This window comes from Mesitornis unicolor, unplaced genomic scaffold (assembly GCF_000695765.1).
Source record: "Mesitornis unicolor isolate BGI_N332 unplaced genomic scaffold, ASM69576v1 scaffold15989, whole genome shotgun sequence".
In the NCBI taxonomy this organism is placed as follows: domain Eukaryota; kingdom Metazoa; phylum Chordata; class Aves; order Mesitornithiformes; family Mesitornithidae; genus Mesitornis; species Mesitornis unicolor.
The window spans coordinates 14,958-32,613 of record NW_010206690.1 but is presented as its reverse complement, the minus strand read 5'-3'; the positions used below and the strand labels follow the sequence as shown (position 1 = coordinate 32,613).

Sequence of the window (17,656 nt, the reverse complement as noted above, 5' to 3'; positions counted from 1 at the left end):
CAGGAATGTCAAACAAAGCATTTCACTGTTGTCTTACAAAGAAGAAATGTTAAATCATACTGAGCAATATTTTTGCCTGTCACTTTGCACACATAGTCCTTTACATCACCAGTCCGTTGGTTCCCGTCATATAAAAAACCCTCATACGTAGTTTAGAGCAGGCTTTATGCACTGCTTTGGGCTTTAAGAAAAAAAGAACCAACAAAACAACCAAAAGACTTTCACGGTTGTGAATGGACACAAATTGCAATGCAACGTCTCTTCTGTTGATCTATTTCTTCCTCTTGTGTTTGATACTTGTTGACTGTAAAGTTTTGAGGGCCAGAGGCTCAACTTTGTTACACCTCTTTGTGGTACAACAAGGTCTTTAGATTTTATCACAGTAGTAATTTTATACTTATGCTTTTTCAGATTGCTCTCGACATTATCATGAAGGAGAAATTGGTTTTTCTGCCATACAGTCTCCCTCCTACAGCATTAGACATAACAAGTAAATCTCCAAAAGGAACAGAGCTTTCCATTGCATGTGCAGAAAAGAAGTTACAGCTTATGCCAAATGTTAGCACTACCCACATTGTGTCTACCAGGAAGTAAGAATTGGCATAAAAATTACCAAAAAGTTAGTAGGCTGACTTAAAAACTATGCTTCTTTCCTCTTCTTCCCGTTTGCTCAAACAGTCTCATTTTACAAGCAGTAATTGATAAAGTTATCGTATTACCTCATAAAAATTAGGGCTCATAATGTCATTAATAAATCATCCAGTGTTCTCTCAACTCATGACACTATTGACTACTGGAAAAGAGGACCAGCTGCCCCAGACCTTGCCTGCTTTTTCAACCATGTCTGCAAGCCTAATAAGAGCTCTTCTATGCATCTCTTCTTTCAACCCCTCTTAGGAGGTGTTGAACACTGTGAGGTGCAAATACACGAAAGAGAGGAAGAAGCCAAAGGAAACTGTCTAAAAAATGTGAGTTGTTTAGTTTATTCGGTGAAGTGAAGCTCTGATCTCTTGTAACAGTATGTGGAGAAACAGAATTAAACCCCTGTAGATGCCAAAGGGGGACTTGCTCTTGACCTCTGTTAGGTCAGCAGAGCTGGGGCTCTACCTGTGCTCCTGGAGCAGGATGTTCTGTTAGACACCTGCGCAGGAAATAAAAGGTCTTTGGAGACACCCATCTTCCTCCAAGATGTGGACACAATTCTCCCATCTGACTTTTTTTTCTAGAACTGTGCACATGGAGAATTTTCTGTTTACTTTCCTTCCCCTGAGAAAGGAAGGTTTGTGTCTGGCAGCTCCAGTGACATAAGCCATGCAGGTCTAGAGCATTTGGAAACAATGTATGTTAATGTTCCAAAGCCTAAAATGCAAAGATTTATGATATCCTTTGCAACTATGAACTGGCAGTTCAAACTATGATGGTCTTTCTGGCAAGAGGTGATTATTTTCCTGTAACTTAGCAGCTATTGCTACATTCATTACCTATCATCTTGTTGCAGCAACTGCAAGACACTCTTCTAAGAGCTAATAATTTTTCCAAACCGGGCTATCATACCATGCAAGGAGAGTAGGGGAAAAGCTAATTTTATTTCTTTTTTTGCCAGTAGCACTGAAAAGAGGAAACTAAGAAGTAGCATACAGTCAGAGTCTGCTTGAATTTCAGAATTTAGCTGGAGTATACGTGCACCACAAACACTCAAAGCACGCACCCTGTGTGTTTAGATTTACTAAAACATACTAAGAGGCAGTAGCCCTCTTTGTTTATCTGGGCAGGTGTATCTTATGCTTTTCTCAGGATGAGTGCCCGCAGATACGATGGTGTCACAGCAGAGGGAGAGCAAAGGGAACCTGAGGGCTGGGAGGTCTCTCTGGCCATAGGGCAGGTGTTGGTTGTATCCCTGACCCTCCAGCAGCAGGCTCCTGGCCATGGGGAGCCAAGCCAGCTGATGTAGGAGAGCCAAATCTCCCTCCATGGGCCACAGAAAGGCATTTGCTTCCTTACACTAAGGATGGCAAATGCAAAAGTTAATCAGGTGCTGAGAGGCAAGTGATGCACAGCTCATCCTGCAGGAGCTCCAGCCAACCACTCTTCTCCTTCCATAGGCCCTCTGCCCTTGCCAGTGGCTACTGTGTTACTGCTGTGTGATGGTGCATTTCTTGATTAAAGAAAAGGGAAATACTTTTGCAAGGTTATTGAGTCACTGAATCTTATTACTGTGACTGCTGTTCATACCATCACCTTTGTGTAGATCCTTAAAAAGGGGAGTCATGATTACTGTAGGGAACAAGTTGTTGGGTATCCCTGTATCCCATGATCTGGGGTTTTTGCTAACCTTGTGAATAATACAAGGATGCCTAGACAGGTGTGACTGCACACTTCAATTTTTTAAGTTAGGAAGAAAGTAGAAACCTTTTTCTCTTGCTGCTGCTATGGAAGAACAATCTTGTAGTAAGCCCATCAAAGGAATTTGGCATCCTGTCTTCAAGAAGTCAAAGCCTTTTAACATAATGTGGCATTGCTCTCTCAGAACAGCCCTGTTAACAAGTCCAGGCTGCTTTACCAGTGTCTACATCAAGGTTAGGATATTAGAAGTATCTAATTACATGGGTGTTCATGAGCTGCTTCTGAAGGTTTTTAGCTCAGAGTAGATATTAATAGATCTCATAGAAGCTCCCTGGCAAAAGCCTGGAAAACTATGTTTGATATTTTAACATTACAGTAATAATAAAAGACAGAAAAAATCAAACCCAATTAAAGAAACCTCTTCCTAAATATCCCACTCAGACCTTTCTAAATACATGCTAAATATTAAAAGCTATTTTAAAAATGTTTAGGTTTTAATGGACTTTTTAAACTCACCTTAAAACATTCTTCAGAATCATAGTTAGGTTTTTCAGCAAGTCAGCTTCCTTGTACACGACTGACTTATTTTGTGTATGGTATAACATTCCCATGTCTCTTTTTAAGTACTTCAGAGCAATTTTCTGAGCAGATGGACTGCGTTAACATGTGCGGATAACCAAAGCATACCTGGTTCCTGTCTGGATTGCACAGTCAGCCTATCATGAATTGGAAAGTGGACAGACTGCTATTTAAGCTTGTTTTCCTTAACATAATATTAATTATAATAATAATAAAAAAAAACAACCAGAAAAGGTTTCTTGTGTGGTAAGGTTCCTCATGCACCTGGCTGAAGTAATCCCCGTTACAGCAGTGGAGAGGGAACACTCCAGTTGCGGTTTCTGTGTGGTTTGTTGTGTTTGGCAGTCCACAAGGGTCTGCTCCAGTTCAGAGCCACTCCAGCAGTGGCAGAAACTAGAGTTACTACTCTAGTAGTATCAGAGGTAGTAACTACAGAGGCCATAGAGGAACTGAGCACTGCACTTCGAAAGTGCACCCCACACAATTTACACTGTGATTATCCAAGGCTGATATTGAAATGACTGAAGGATGTATGGTCTTACCAACATTCCTGCATACATTTCAATTACAAAAGGAGCCTATTGAAATAACACAGAGCATGACTCCTAAATCTACCATAGCAAGGAAGAGCACAGTTCAAGTGGAAAAGCTTGCTCTTATTTTCTGCTTTAAATTTTAATTTTAATTTAAATTTTGAAACTGCTGTCTTCCTTCTTTTTCTTGCAGAATAAGGAAAGGCTTACTCAAAGAGAAAGATCAAATACTTGATATTACTTAAGCATAGAAATTAGTATTTCTACGAAGAGCATTTAAGCACATAACAGAAAGTGGCAGTGGATAAAAATAGTATAAGATTACTAAAACTGGTTGTTATTTCTAGCTCTACCCTACAGTAATAATGTGTAAGCTAAATGACTGCACAGATTGAACTCCAGTGGAGGTTTGTTTTTCCAGAAAATTATTCCTTTCTTTTATTGACAGGAACACTGCTAATACCAGAGAAAATAGACTCTAAGTTAAAAATATCCAGAAAATGCCATGTGCTACCATACAGTGACATTTCTGAATTGTCCTCTATTTTTGAAATCCTGAATAAGACAAATCCAGAACAGCATCCCAAATATTTTGTGTTTCGTTCTTTCTAGAAAGAATAGAAGCAGAACTGGGAGGAACCTATGGAGCAAGAATGCTTTGTTTTTTCTCCTGGCCTCCAGCAGAAGAGCTTTGGGTCTCTCTGTTCGTCTCTGTTTACAGAGGAAAGACCACAAAGCCCTCTTCTGTCTCAGAAAATGGACATTCATGGTGATTTGGAGGATCAGTTAATGTATGTCTTTCAACTGTCATATAAAACTACTGTAGTAGTGAATGCCTCAGGGCTGTGAGGCATCCATACCTCTCTGCTTGACTGCTATGCTTTCCAAAACACGTCAAAGGAGGCTACGTAAACCTTAGAGGTACCTGTTCAGCTGGACACATCTTAGAAAAATAGATAGATTACACCTAGGTGAAACCAGCTTGCTCTAATTTGTTTGCTAGGGTTTGGGGCTGGAGACTGAACACAGAGAGCAAAGAGAGCAGCTATTGGAGAGCAGCTGGAACAGGTTGCCTGGAGAGGTGGTGGAGGACCCATTCCTGGAGATATTGAAGGTCAGGTTTGATGGGGCTCTGAGCAACCTGATCTGGTAACATTGTCCCTGCTTACTGCAGGGGGGTTGGACTGGATGATCTTTAAAGTTCCCTTCCAACTCAAACCATTCTATGATTCTATTAGTGTTGATTCAGAGTACCTGTGGTGGTGAACGACAGATGCAGGAGGAAGCAGAGAAAAACATAGAGAACTTGGGAACATGGACATAGGCAATCCTTTTGTGGGTGAGATCCTTTCTAACTGAGGAAGGAAGATGTTGGGTCCACCATGGAGAGTTGCATGGCATAGTATGGAGGTGGGGAATTCATCAGAGGTGGGATACTGGTCTCTGAAGATACTTTTGGTCTCAAATTCAAGAATGTTTCAGAGCAATGACAAAATAGAGCTAGGTAAATGTTTACAGGAATTTTATGGTTTTATGCAACTCATTACTTGTGTTATGCAGGATGAAGTAAAGAGCGATGGGTTTTGAGCCCTTGTGCCTGTGCTTGCCAAGGATCTAGAACTGCCTCCCATCACCAAAAGTGTAACCCTGTGGTTGATGTATTTGTAACTTTAAAGCTGAAAATTTGCTGCGAAGGGGAGAGATGAATATTCTTATGTCAGCGTTACGGTCACCTACATCCCTTTTACAGCACATTATTATATGTACACTAGCCATTTAGCAACCTAGTTATAATTAGCCAATATAATACAGAAGGGTATGTAAAAAGGAACAAAATTAGGACTGTAACTTTTTCACCTGGCATGAGTATTTTGATGTTCAGCCTTAAAAGAAGCCTCTAGTGGTTTTTAATCAATTCTCTCTCTCTCTAGCTAATTAGTATTGTTGAACTGTTTATGCTTCGGTGGCTGTCAATGAATCTGAGATTTATTTCCATAAAACCTGTCATTACCCTGCCATTTCACACCCTCACTTGGGTTGAATCTGCATCACAAATAACTGTGCATATGTAAATGAAACATTAAAATCACACAATTAGAATTAATGAGTCTAAAAATGCAAATTATGAGATCCTCAATCTCTGCAGCAGTACCCAAGTGAGGGAAGGTGACTGCCTGCAGCACTCTACTCCAGAGTTTCTCTGAAGATGCTCAGGACCGATTTAACCATCAGAGAAACATGAATGAGCCTCAGACCTGTGTGTAACTGGTCTGTGGGGACCTTGAAAGAGTGGCAGTGTGCTAGCCAGCAGTCACAGGCATTACTTCAGTTTTCAGCCTGATTTTCATGGAGAAGCAGCCATTTCTTCTGGCTGATGGTGTAAAGTTTTATCAGAACTCTTAATTCTAAATGTCCTAACCCCTCTGAGGTGAGGCAAGGAGGTGAGGACAACATCAGGTAAGACTTGGCTCTTGGACTCAGGGCTCAATGCCCTGGAGAACTGAGCCAGGAGTCACTCATGTGAATATAGGTCTTTACAGCCCTCCTCATCCCTTCCTTTTGGGATTAAAGCTTGAATTTGCAGTGCAATGCAGCAGAAACTGTAGCCAGCCCTTATAATTGCAGAAGTTGTACTTTGTCACCAACTTTTGAGGGGTTTTTTTTGGCTCCTGATGTTAAAAGCATGATGGGATCCTGGAGGACTCTATTGTGTGTGATTGAAGGAGTTGTATGATTTTTTTTCTAATGTGAAGTGTGCCAGATGGGAGTGCTGGTGTCTGTATTGATAGGAAAGGTGTGATTTCAGGGAAAGGGCTTCCCTAAGCTTCCTTGAGAAACCGTATAATTGTAGGTAGGAAACAAGGCCTTATCTGTACCTGAGTACTTCATCTGGGAATGACCATTACATGCTCTTCATGGTGGGAGTTTTGCATATACAAATGATATCTGATGCAGTATAGCTGCTGCTATGTGATAACAGCGATCTCACAAAAATTAGTAATATTCTGCTATAAAACCCCACCGCCTGTAAGTGACTATGGATGCTTGCATGTGTAGCACTTCTGATGCCCATGGGAGCCCATCAGGTGGAATGGAGAGATCCTAAAACAAGTATATTCTACCCCAGCAGTTCTGTCATCTTGGGATCTTCTGAGCTTTCTCAAAACACTCCCAGAAACTGGTCCATCCCTCAGCCTCAGGTCTTCTACTGAGATGGAGATGTCAGGTGGGAACCCAGGTGACTTTCAAAAATCAGATTTCTCAGCAATAGCGGTTTGTGTCCTTTCAGCCGCCCTGCTCACCCCAACCATGTGTTAGCTCAGAAGCCAAAGATCTTTATCTATGTAATGGCTAGTGTAAAAGATAGTTTTATTAGTGCTCTGGTCAAATTTCCAATACAGTAATGCCACTATAGTAGTGTTTAGAATTGAATTTTCAATAAACATAGTCTCTTGTACCCATTTTAAAAATTTTATCCAAATGTGGTCGAGAATATACACAGGCTCTATTGACAGAGCAGCCTTTAGAGTACAGTCTTTCCCAGTTACATGTACAGGGGCAGAAAACAAACAAAATTTTATAAAATTAAAAGAAAAAAATATTTTCTGCCTTCCAAATCCAAATGCCTGAAGCAATCATTTTCAAAGTTTACCATCTGGCTGATAAAAGGCAAAGAAGATTTTAGCAAAAGCAGGGAGTCCCATAAATGTATGAACTGATGAAAATAGGGTTCACAACAGAAACCAAATGGCCACCTTAGTTATTGCATTCCTTCACATCTGGATGTTTGTGAGTATCTAATAACACACCTCCTTCTATTGGTCCCTTCTAGGACAATTCCTATGTAAGACAGTGTACAAATATGTACAGCCAACAATAAATTCTAGAGCTACTGAGCATAGCAATCTCAGTGTCAATCAGCAATTTTAGTTATTATACTTCTAGATAGGAGTCAGGGGAGTAACAGTAACAGACTGATTGACTGCTGCAGGTATGTCGATTTTATAAGGTTTGGTCTCTTGTGACTATGTGTGTCTGTACACAGCAAAGCTGAAATATGCAGGTCTCTGGTGAACTAAATAAAAGCCTTATTGCTTTAGGGAAGTAGAAAGTTTAGAACAGGCATTAATGCAGACAATGAAAGTTAGTATTTCCTTTATTGTGTGCACAGAGAAATCCACATTAGAGGGCATACATTAAGGACCCGGGTTATTGTGGCTGCACAGACATGCACACAGAGAGAAGCACAGAAGGAAGGAATTCAGAGCTATTAGTTGGGATTGCCTTTCTAATTTATTCTTTCGACATAAAAAAGAAGAAAGACGATGCTGATGGCTCCCCATTTATCCCATACACAATCTGTCCACAGTGTTTGCCTGCAAAGAGGAAAAGCTACCTTTGTTTCATGTGCATCTGCTCTTGCTACAGTGCAAAAATCCTCCTTTGTTGAGCTCAGCAGTGGGAGCATGCACAGAGGTGTAAGGAATCTCAGACCCCAGTTCCTACTTTTTATCACCTCCCCAGTGCATTACACACACAGAGCACAATACAGTCATTAAAAATGGTTACACTTGAAACGACCCAGCACCTCATCAGCTCACTGATGTGTCACTTTACAGACATGCAGCAGTAATTGCTCCGATGAGAAATTTGTCTTTTTCTCCTCTTCACACCCCTCTCTGTGTGCTCAAGAGAAAGGGGGACCGGCAATTGTCTCTCCTTGCATCCTTACCCAACAACCTACTGGGGCATTAAACAACCCTCTCCTCCTCTCTGCACCCTTTGTTTAAAGCGACACCTTCAAAGATACAGTCTGTGGGTAGTGGGAAAGGAGGGGGAAAAAAAGGGATATTTACTTACAGAGCAGTAGCGGGCAGTTAGTGTCACCTCCTGGACCAGGGACAGGGGGTCACATCCATTAACAAATGTGTACCGAGCACACCGGCCTGCTGGCAGAGGAGAGCTGTGCAGCCAGCTGGGGGCTTTTCTACTGCCTGCGAAGAGTGGCTCTCCCGATTTCAGCTCTGCAGTCAGTGTTGTGTGGAAGGAGGCTGCTGCCTTCCCCAGCCTAGTGAAACCCCTCTCTATCATTTTACCATATAAGGAGACAAAAGCATCAGAGACACTCATTCTTTTAGGCTCTCTGCAGCTGGCATTCGACACTTTCTCTATTCCAAGGGCGTCGATACTTCCCCCTCCTAAGCATCTTGTCTTTCTTGGCCCCCTTCCTAAAATAAGGCTCCCCCTCCCCTCCTTCAGCCTTTGTTTCTCTAAACCTCTGATGCTTATTAATAACATAGCTCTGCTAAATCCGAGAGATCGTGCTTTACAGAGGGAAAGGTTTTAGTGCAACTCAAGCCCAAACATTTGTAAGGCTGTTCACCTGGCTGAGTATAAGGCATTAGGTTTAAAATTGGTGTGGGACTTTATTCACTTTGGCTGTTTTGCCTTCTGCAACTTAGTGCCTTGCCCAGAGAGGAGTGAAACAAGCCGTCTCTCTTCTCCTTTGTGGAGAGGTGCACATTTTTATGAGGAGCAAGTGGGCAGGCATTTCTTTACGAGCGTTCAGAGCCCATTCTTGTTTCTCTCCACCCTTCTTTCTTTCCAAGTTTCCCCCATAGTGAGGAGGAAAAAGAAGAAAAGCAAGGGAAATTAATGAAACCAAAAAAACCCTTGTGTAAGAGAAAGCCAAAGGAACAGATTGTCTCAGCACATGCTCAGGACCCAGCGGAGAGCCTTGCCAGTGGGCACATGTTAGAGAGGGGGAACCATTAATCCTCCTATAACCAGGAACTAATTTTTCTGCTACAAAATCCAATTTCATCTATCAACCATTCTAGCAGAAACACATTCTGTTAATCAAAACAGTGAGGGCCCTGGGAAACCTCACAGAGGGAAGAATTTGGATCAGAAGCACACCGGAGATGTCTGCTCCTTGACATTTGAGGGGTGGGGAAGCGATTCAGGGTAATGCTTCAGTAATGACTGATGCTTGCCAAACGGAGGTCCTTTAATTTGAGTTCTTTCAACCTTAGGAGAAACCAGTAGGATAAAAATGTAAAGCCCATGAGCCTGAGACAGTGTTGCTGTTGTTTTGCATTCAGATGGCGCAATGTAGTCCAAAGTACTTTTGTGTTGGACACTGGATGGTGGTGGTTGGGCTTTGGTGCAGGAGTGCATATGGATGGGTTGACTAAGGGTTTCTCCTGCAAAACAAACTTATGCCAGAGCCCTGACCTGTACATGCTGTCCTCTTGTGCACCTGAATGGTGGTCAGATTTGGAATGGGGATGAAATCTGTCAGTCAGTCTTAGCACAACTCAAAATCTACAAAAGCACAACCAGAATAAAAAGGTGGGAAAGTGCCATTCCTACTTTTACAAGGAACAAAACCTTCTTCACAGATGTGAGTTATTTTGATAGCCAGCAACGCCTATGGATCAATCTGTCTGTTGCTGCAGCCTTTGAGTTACATTTTCAAAACACAGGCTTTGTGCCCTGGAGGACTGACCATGGACGTATGGGATGAAGGAGTTTGATTCTATGGCAATTAAAGCTCATTTAAATCAAAGTTGCTGCACTCCCAGCCACGTGTCCCTGACTCCTCCCTTAGATTTGCACTGACACTAGAAGATAAACCAGACAGTGAGCAATTTCCAGTAAGCCTTTGAGCTACCATGGAGCTGCACCTATGTCCTGGGAGAGGGCTGGCTGGGTTTCCAGCGCCATCACTGACTTGCTGGATGCCCCAGGACAAGACCTTGCGTCTTTCTGTTCTTTAGTTTCATTGTCTAAATATAGAGCTCAGGACAGCCACTCTTGTGTGAGTTGTTAGCAAATTTACAAAGGACTAGTTAGTAAAGAGTAGTAATAATAATTCTTTCTTTTAAGGTAAACAATTGCACAGAAACAAAAATAATCATTTTTTTCCATCTTGGTTACAGTTCTTACTTACAGCTTACTTACAGCTCTAATTTATAAGTGCATGTAGAGAAGAAGAATGGGCTGTGAAGGTGATAGATTTGGGCTGTCTGAGTCAGTTTATTTCCAAACCTTCTAAAATATTAAAAATTCCAGATATGTTATTTGATTTCTTTTCGGTTTCCATTATATTTTCATTTCCCTATTTGTTCATTGACAGCCACTGCAGCAACTCTGCCAGAGATTTTTTGATGTGACCTTGTGGAATACAATGCAGGTGTTTTCCACAACTACAGCTGAAAATATATACTGGCTCTAGTTGAAGTGGTTTACTTTAACTGTTACAGGTCATGCGTTGGCTTTAGGAAGATAAGATCATTTTTGTCTGATTTAATCTAACATCTCTGAGTCCTTGAAGGCAGAAGAACCTCTATCAATTTAAAACCCCATAATCTGTGGGACTGTGGGCTCATTATGGAACCTGATGCTCAGTAGCCACATCAGGACTGCATGCAGCTGTGAAAGGGATGAGGGAGAGTCACCAGGAAACTCCTTCCTTCATGTACCCATGATGTGGTATATGCCCTCCATTAAACACTATGAGGCACAGCAGGGGGAACCTCTGACCTCTTATCCTCCTTCAGTCAGTCCACTTCCCCTCACTTCAACTTTTTATCTGACAATTAAGTATTCATCAGTAATTGGCAAAAACCTCACACACTCTTTCCCACCAGTATCAAATTCACCAGGGGGGAAGAAACCCAACTTTTCTTAATGATAATTAAGGAAAGGGAGATGGGGAAGAAAGGGCAAGGGCTTCTTTTTTTCACTGACAAATTTAGTGTTTAAGTGACCCCCTTTTTATTATTGTGTTTTTTTCTTATTTCACTGGTTCTTTGATTAGCCCAACACAGCTCATCTATCTTCAAGGCTTTAGAGGAGACAGTGCAGTAAAAACAGGAGGAAAAGTTTCTAAAAAGGTATCTAAATTTGAGGTTGAAAATATAATTACTATTCAGTGCCATCCTGTGATTTAGAAATATACCCTGTGGCTTATATATTTCTCATATAAGTAACATTTATGTAGCATTATTGCTTGTTCTTCAGTGGTCTGTGTGCTTTAACAGGTTTAATTGTATGTGGAGAAGGCCATACCTCACATATGGGAAACAAGACAGAAAAAGTATCATTTTCATCGCAGGACTTTTCAATGACTTTACTAATCCTTCAGAAATCTCACTTCAGCTACTGGATTAATGTGGGCATAACTACCATTTCAGCACTTATCTCCTTTCCTGGCTGAAAAGAATGAACAAAGAAAAATAACAGAAAGAGGTGGCTGGAAGTGGAATATTTCTATTTCCCACATTTTGAGTCACAGAGGAATTAAATGTGTCTGAGAGGGCAGGAGAGATGCAAAGCTAGACTTTTGGATTTGGAAATTGCTAAGCTACTGACTGATTCATTCCACCACTGTTTTATCCTGGAAACTGAGTTACTTTATCAGAATTCAACAAATCCCTTTCTGATGCTGGAACCTGTGCAACAGAAGCTTCCATTGAATATGACAGGGCCCATTTAAAAGAATTGCTATTTTTGGCACTGCTGCTTAGGAAGTAGTATAGGCTCATGCAGACATTGCATTTTAGTTCGTTAAACCTAAAATAACAGTCAATATTAAATCCTTCTGAAATTTCATTCTCACAAGATGTTCTCAGATATGTAGTTTTCCCCAAGCATATGAGGAATATGCAAAGGATAAATAAATTTTTTAGTGTATATTTTCACTCCTTATTCAGTCTCCCAGTCACAAGGCTTTTTGCAATATTCTGATCTTCTGTTCTTCCCCTAGATGACTTGATCCTCAAATAGAAATAGTTAGCAAGTAAGAAGTATAAGAGTTTCACAGGCTCTGATGAAGAAATTACAGATACCTTTGGACAATCTGTTAAAGCTGTTGCAGCCAAGACAGATAGGGACATTTACATGAGACAAAAGTCTGTCTGCTTCAGGTTGGTGCAAGACGTCTTTTATTTTGGGGAGGTTGTTTAACCTAAATCAATGCAAAAAGCTTAGTATTTTAGAAACTCCAATCTAATCTGGAAAACAATTCTGTTTCCATGTTTGCTTTCTTAATGTGTTTTACTAGTTTTTGCATAGAGTGTTTAACAATTTTCTTCAGCGAATTTAGAGAAGAGTGCCATGGCTCAGTAGCACTGAAGAACTTTTGGTTTTCTATAGAGAAAGTTATCTTCAACAGGATAATATATTGCTATGTGATAAGATAGAGGATACTGACTCAAATTCAAGGCTGGTTCTGTGCTAGAATGGTCTGGGATGGAGCTAAAAACACTTTAGACAGTATGGTCAGTTTGAACAGGTTTTGTTCAGTTTCTAAAGTTATTCAGGACCTCCTTTTCTATGAAGTTTCATTCAGAGAAATATATCTCCTGAAAAATATATCTCAAAGTGAATGTGACAGTGTCACGCCAGACAACATGTGGTCTGCCACTATGTAGTTGTATCTATGCCCCTTTCTCCATGGACAATTCAGGTGTAGAGAAGGTCTTCAACAGATCATATAGGCAAAGGGACAGCTGTGTCCCTGCTGCTGCTGCTTTCTTCTGTCTGAGCTGTGGTGACAAACAGCTCTTGATTCGGATGAGAGGTGGGACATGAATTGAGAGGATGGCAGAGGAGAAGAGTAGTGGTGCTTGAGGAAGGAAGGGACAGAGCATACCAGAGGAAGCTTCAAGGAGCAAGCCGGGGGTTTAAGGAACTGGTATCTGCTAAGAGAAGTCTCTCTTGGTGATGGTTGAGTTTTCAACAGCTTGGAAAGCTGAGGTACGGCATTATGGGGCTGACAGGTCCTTTGCTGGGCAAGCAGCATTGTCAGAAGAGGCATCCCAGGTCCTCATAGATTAAAAGAAGCCATAAAAGCCATCACAGGATAAAGGAAGCCAGACAAACAATTCTCCAGGCACTCTGTGCCATGTGAGCCAGCCACCCTGGAGAGCCTTCACCACGCTGCTGACCAAGTGAAGAAGAAATCCTGAAGAGTTGTAATGATGTGGATGAAAAGCAATGATGCTTGTTGTTGAATATAGTCTTCCCCTTCCTTACTTTCCCTACCATTCTTTTTCTTTCATTCTTCTCACTAGAGAACAGATGGTGCCTCTACTTTTAAGGAAACCAAAGTGAAACATATTAATCTGCACCATCCTCACACCCTTTTGAACTATAAGCATTCCCTAAACTCCTCAGCTCCATAGTTTGTTCATCTGTAAACAGGGATAGGGAGCCTGGTGGCATGTCTTTGGAAATGCCTTGAGATTCAGAGACAATCTCTGGCAAGAGGTGAGTGGTCTTGAGATACGATAACTCTAAATGATGATAGTTCAGAGACCTATGCGGAGGAGCTGTTGCTTCTTTCCCTTCCTCTGGATTCAGCTTGATTGCCATGTGTGACCCCGAGTATGAGAGATGGAAAGAGCCTTTTGGGTTTCCTGCCCCTGTGGGTGGAACTTGGGATATCAAACTACATCAGAGTTTGCAGTAATTGCTGGTCTTCTGAATTGGCAAATACTACCCTTTAATTTAAGATTATTCATTTTAGTATTATTATGATTTATGGTTCCTTGTTTCAGACACATGAAACAAGCACACTGTGATTGTTCCAAAAACTAATTGCTCTGTGTTTCTAAAAGTACAAGAGACATGCAATTCTGTACAAAATAGCTCACATACCTAATATTCCCCACAGTGTTCCCAGTGTTTTTAGGCGAAGTTCCCTTTCCAGAATCTTACCCTGCCCACTGCTCCACTGCTTATAGCTTCTCCAAAACCTTACTTCTGCGTGAATAATTTCCTTATGATCCCCTTCATGCTTTTTCTGCCTGCATCCCTGGCATCATTTATGACCTTCTAGAAATAGTCAGCAGCAACGTCTGTAACTGCCATTTCCCCTTATCAGCCAGCCAGAGGCCCTGGGAGCTCCTAGCAAAGAGAGGTTTGTGAAACTGAGCAGTTGGCAGACGCCTCAGGAACGCATCTGGTTCATTCCCGAGGCAGGAGTGACAACATCTAACTCGTTCCTGGCAGATCTTTGTCTCATCTGCCCTTGAGGATTAACGTTAGGACTCCACAACCTTCAAAGTCAAATGAGCATAAGTTTTGTCAGTCTCACACAGATGGCAGAAAGAAAGAAAAAGACATTCAGGCTAGAGTTTTCAGTCTAACATGAGTGCTTGTAAATGACAACTGGTGTCAGGCAGAACTCGTAATTTGTAGACATTCAGGTCATGCCTTAGAAATATGAGAATTGTTGAGCAGAAGGGTTCCTCCAACCTGTTTTCCTGTTCTTGGGGTTTAAGAAATTACTTTGGAAGAAAATGAGAATAACCTGTAATGGTATCTCCACATAATACTCTCCCAGCCTCCAACAACATTTGGCTCAGGGATTTCTCTACCTGTGGGTAGCATCTGTACTGAGTATCACTTCCATGAACTTGCACAGTTCCCTCCTGATCCCCTGAAAGGAAATTCTCAGTTTTCTGTAACAGGTAGCTCTACTGTCTGTTGCTGAAGAACCGTCTCCTTGTGTCCGCTTTGAACATATTACCCACTAGCTTCATCTGATGCCTCCTAGGTCTTACATTTGGAGAGATAATGAGCAACTAATCTTTATTCACATGCTACAGGCTGCTTATGTCTTTGTCAATCTTTATCATATCTCCCCCCAGCCATCTCTCTCCTAGGCTGGAGAGTCCCAGCCTACCCAGTCACTCCGTATGAAAGGTACTCCCTGGGTTTTATCATCCTTCTCCAAATTTTTTCCAATGACAATTTACTTTTTCAGATGAAGTGGCCAGAACTTTAACATTCAATTTACTGTTTTTGTGCAATGAGTAGTTATTTTTGTAAACCTATATAATCCCCAAATTTCACACCCAGGTGGTCAGCTCAGAACCATTACTTTATAACTAAAGTTACATTTTTCCCCATGTACACTTCTTTATGCTTATCTACATTCAGTTTAAGTTGCCGTTCCATTGTCCACTCATCCTGTTGCCTAAGATCCTTCTGTTTCTCTATCTTAGTAGAATTCAACTATTTGTCTCCTATTAATCCCCCTTTACTGCAAGAACCACCTGATTATCTTTCAACTGATTTTATGCAATACATGCAAAGATCTTCTTTTTTATCCTGTGGCTGTTTACATGTTTTTAATGGTGTTTGTTTGGTGAGGACCCTTGCTGAATACATGGAAATGTACAAGTAAGCAGATGCTGCCAACCAAAGATCTCCTGTATCTGAATACTTCTTATCATCTTACAGGAACCTGATGGGTTTGAAGAGTATGATTTCCCTTTACAAAGCTGTATTGAATTTCTCCCAGTGTATCATATTTATTCATCTTCTCTACCCTGCATAGTAATTTCTACAAAGTTTATCAAGCTTACCAGGCTCTAATTCCCCCAGTTTCTCTTGGAACCATTTAAAAAGGCTGGCACCATATTAGCGGCATTCAGGTGCTCAGTTCTAAGCCTGTTTTAAATAAAAGACCATGCACTATTATTATTATTATTTCAGCTAATTCATCCTGGAGTCCCTTTAGATCTCTTGGGTGAACACCATCTGGTTCTGACATTTTCTTCCTGTTCATTTTGTTTATTTGTTCCATACCTCTTCCACAGACACTTCAGCTTGAAATAGATCATCTGATGATCCCCATAAGGAAGTGCTCTGCTGTGGGAAGCTCTCCAAGTTCTTCACAGTGAACATGGGAGAAAAAAAAATCATTTAGTATTCCCTGTTACAGCCATCTTTTCCCTGACAACGCCTTTTGTACCCTGGTTATGTATTGGCCTTGTAATTCCACAAACCATTCAACTGGCCTTGAATTCAAACAAAGCATACAGTTGCAAATAACTTCCCAGGTTACTTCAGACTCCTAATATTTTGATGTAAGTAGAAACAATCACCCTCTCTGATATGGATATAAATATGACCGGGGACATCCTGTTTTGCAGAAAGATCCTTCCGTATGGCAACAGTTATTTTTCTGCTCAACCACTGTTTGTATATACTACATATAAACTGAGAGGGTCTGAGACATAGGCTCAGACATACATTGTGGTTGAAAATAGGAGCTTAGATGGTGCACTTTGAAGTGGAGTCCTTGCTGCTGATCCTCTTAGGCCTGTGCTTACTTTGAACTCTATAAGTGCTCAGGACCTTTAAATAATAGGATTAAAGCAATCTTTTAGTTGCTGATGTGAATTTCATGTCTAACAATTCACATAGAACTGAAAAGATACGGCATCCATTGCCAGCCTGATAGACATATGGATTGTGTTTGTCCCTATCAAGTTTATATTCATATGGCTGTGTAGTGGAGTTGCTGTCTTAATGTGAATGAAATTCAAATGTGAGTAAAATGAAATAAAGGCTTGTAACAATTGTTTATCTTGAAGATAACGTGTCTCATGCTGGAATTGCTGGAAGATAAGTGATTTTTTTTTAATCATTAGAAAGGAGTCAGAAATCACATTATGAAGCAGTGTTAGTCCTTTCATTTATCCCTAATGGCTAACCATAAAGTCTAGCAAGTCCTTGTTGGGTTGCTACACTACAAATGCCTTACATGACTGTGCACCGCCCACCAGGCTTGCTACTCCCCAAAGAGCACCAGGTCTACAGTGATGCTGACTTTTCCTTATAACCAGAAGGATTTCCAGGAATCCAGGCTGCTCATTTACAAGGAGGAGTCCCGATCACTTGCATGTCCAGAAAAAAGATGTAGGGAAGGGTCTGGCTTTTCTGGCAGCAGATGCAGCACTGGCAGACAGCAGAAACCTCACCCACAGGAGAGAGCAGAGGAAGATCTGAGAGTAAGGCAGGCTGTTATGCTTGAGTGCCCACAGCTCTTCTACAGCCATGCCCACACTGCTTCTCCTGCCGGCTTTCTATGTGAGCATGCCTCGGACCCAGAGCTGTTTGCTATTTCCTTTAGTAAGCTGCATATTCACCCTATATTTGCATTTCTAAGGACAGGGGGGGAAAGGCAGAAAGGAGGCCTGGCTGTAGGTGCTTGGGCAAGAATCCAGGCTGAGAGTCTGGTCACAAATCCTCTCCCAGCAGCCAGCACAACTGCCTGCATAACCAAATGCTAACCCATTCCAGACACAATGAGCTGAATGTGCCATTGCTCTTCATGTGCTAGGTCTCTGCTAACTCAGCCACTCTCATTCCACAATTGAGGAAACCTTTACCAAAAG

At 41.4% G+C, this 17,656-nt stretch overlaps 1 protein-coding gene across 2 annotated transcripts in view; it reads right to left on the bottom strand.

The window, feature by feature from the left end:
- FHL2 (four and a half LIM domains 2) overlaps window positions 1-17,656 on the bottom strand; it is a 40,929-nt gene that overhangs the window by 18,258 nt on the left and 5,015 nt on the right. The window contains exon 1 of one of the 2 annotated variants that reach the window (XM_010191862.1): window positions 8,316-8,491. The exons of the other annotated variant lie outside the window; for it this stretch is intronic. The gene's annotated coding sequence lies outside the window, so the exon portion shown is untranslated. Of the gene's footprint in view, window positions 1-8,315; window positions 8,492-17,656 lie in introns of those variants that run through there. 2 annotated transcript variants of the gene reach the window in all.